Raw genomic sequence first — 2,882 nt, 5'->3', positions numbered from 1 at the left:
TCTCTCTCTCTCTCTCTCTCTCTCTCTCTCTCTCTCTCTCTCTCTCTCATTTTATGTGTATTCCTGGCCTAGACACATTATATAGACCAGGCTAGCCTTAGGCTCATAGAGCTACTTTGCTTCCTAGGTGCTTGAATTCACTACAAAGTCAGGTTGTTCAATTATCAGATCTTGGAGGAACCGCCAAGCTGTTTTTCATAGCTGCTGCAGCAATTTGCATACTCACAGACTGTTCAAGGGTTCCCTCTCCTCCAAAGCCTTGCCATTACTTTTTATTGTTGGTCTTTTGATATTGGGCATTCTAACAGGTATGAGATCTCACCTAACTGCTGTCTTAATTTGCATTTCCCTATGACCTGTGAGCATTATTCAAATACTTGTGGGATATTTTCATGTATTCTTTGAAGATCTGCCTCTTCTGGTCCTGCTTTGGGCTGTTTATTTTCCTACTAATGAGTTCCTAATATATGTTGGGTCTTAACTGATTGGATATACGATTTGTAAGCACTTTTTTCTTTGTCCATAATTTTTGTCAATTGTTTCCTTTGCTGTGTATTCCTCTGCATGTGAATAGTTTTCCTAACACCATTTGTTGAGGAGCCTGTTATGTGTTCTTGGTACCTTCTTCAAACATCAATTGTCTATAAATATGTAAATTTAATTCTGCTACTGCCCCACTCCCCACACCACTGGAACTCACAGCTTTCTATATGCTGATTGAATGTTTTGCCACAGAGCTCTCTCCTAATCTTCTATTCTTTTTTTTTTTTTTTTAAAGTTTTTATTTTATGCCTATGGGTGTTTTGCTTGGTCAACACCTGTGCACCACATGCATGCCTAGTGCCTGCAGAGGTCAGGACCTGGACAGTTGGGAGCTACCGTGAAAGTGCTGGGAATGGAACCTGGCTTCTCTGGAAGGACAGCCTGTGCCCTAACCCCTAACCATCTCTTCAGCCCCTATATTATCCTATCTTCTCTATTCTTAAGCCAATTATAAACCATTAGAATTAATACATGAGGTCAGTAAAGTCAGGAGACACAAAATCTATGTATAAGATTCAGTGTGTAGAATGAATATTAAGCACAGATGTAAGTAGGGAAGTAGAAGTTCTAAGCAGCTATTACCTCGCCTGAGGACATCCACTCAATGGATTTGAACCCACTGTGTGATGTCCTCGACCCGCATTTTTCTCTGCCAGCTGGGAACTGTCAACTTTAATGTTTTCAAGTCCTGGGAGACAGTTTTAACTTGGAGCTCACTCTCCTTGCTGGAAGTATTTGGGTGAGCTGCCCCCTACACCCCATAAATAAATAAGTAGCCGGTACTCCTCATTCCTGGTCAAGACAAACAGTTACCCTGGAGGAAGCTGCTCTATGCAAATCTATGCCCGTAATTGGGTGTGGAGTGCTCTGCCTTGTCCCCTGTCATATGGGCTCCTGTTCCATTTGTTTTTCCAACCTCTGTCTCCAGTATCTCTCATGCAAATTCTGTAAACAAGGCCCCACTTGGCAATAACCCTCATTCCTTAGGTTTTCTGGTTGCTTCACCAAGTCCTCATTAGTGGTGATTATACCAGGGAGGGAGAGCCGGGTTTACCTGGAAATTAATGAGGCTCAGGGTGCCTGGTGTCATAGCCCCTGCCCAGGGCATTGTTTCTGTACTATCTCTTTTAGTAAAGTCAGCAAAGTAAAATGAAAATATTTTAATTGTGGTTGGTTAGGGTCACTTTCCTTCTCTTCCTCTTCTCCTTGTCATGGCTCCTCAGGAATTGGGGGGTAAGGCAATGGCCACAGGTAGGTATCGTTAAAGGAAAGTCAGGAGGTGGGAGGTGGGAGGACCCCCTAGAAAGGGGAGACCCTACCAGAGACCAGGGAGGTGAGAGACTCTCAACACTCAATGGGAATGACCTTAGGTGAAATGCCCAACAGAGGGGAGAGGGAACTTGTAGAGTCCACCTCCAGTAAAAAGATAGGGCCTCAAATGTGTTTCCAACCCACAGTCAAAATTTCTGACCCAGAAGTGTTCCTGTCTAGAAGAACTGCAGGGATAAAAAGAGAGAAGAGACTGAGGGAAAGGTGGTCCAGTGGCCAGCCCAGCTGGGGATCCACCTCATGGGAATACACCAAGGCCTGACATCATTACTAATACTGTGATGTGCTTATAGACAGGAGCCTAGCATGGCTGTCCTCTGAAAGGTCCAACCAGCAGCTGACTGAGACAGAAACTTACACCCACCCATTAGACAGAAGTTGGGGACCCCAATAGTTGAATTAGGGGGAGGATTGAAAAAGCTGAAGGGGGAAGAAACCCCATAGGAAGACCAGCAGTCTCAACTAACCTGGACCCCTGGGAGCTCCCAGACACTGAGCCACCAACCAGGTAGCATACATGATCTGGTCTGAGGCCCCCAACACATATATAGCAAAAGACTGCCTAGTCTGGCCTCAGTGGGAGAAGATGTGCCTAATCTTCCAGAGACTTGAGGCCCTAGGGAGGGGAGTGACCTAGTGGTGGGGGAACATCCTCTTGCAGACAGGGGGAGGAGGAATGGGATGAGGAATTGTGGGAGGATGGACCTGGAGTAGGGGCAATGACTGGATTGTAAATAAATAAATAAATAAATAAATAAATAAATAAATAAATAAAGGAAGTTTAGTTGGGAACTGGGATGGGGATCTAGAGAAGGGAGTAGAGGCAGAGAAAGAAAGGGGACAGAGAAGAACAGAAAGAGGAGAGAGAAGAAAAACTTGGAGAGGAAAAAAATGGAGGGAGAAGGGGAGGGGGAGGAGAGGAAGGAGGGAAGGAGGGAGAGAGAGGGAGGGAGAGAGGGGGAGGGAGAGAGAGAGAGAGAGAGGAGAGAGAGAGAGAGAGAGAGAGAGAG

The sequence above is a fragment of the Mus caroli genome, chromosome 2, assembly GCF_900094665.2.
Source record: "Mus caroli chromosome 2, CAROLI_EIJ_v1.1, whole genome shotgun sequence".
In the NCBI taxonomy this organism is placed as follows: Eukaryota; Metazoa; Chordata; class Mammalia; order Rodentia; family Muridae; genus Mus; species Mus caroli.
This window is presented reverse-complemented; position numbering follows the sequence as displayed.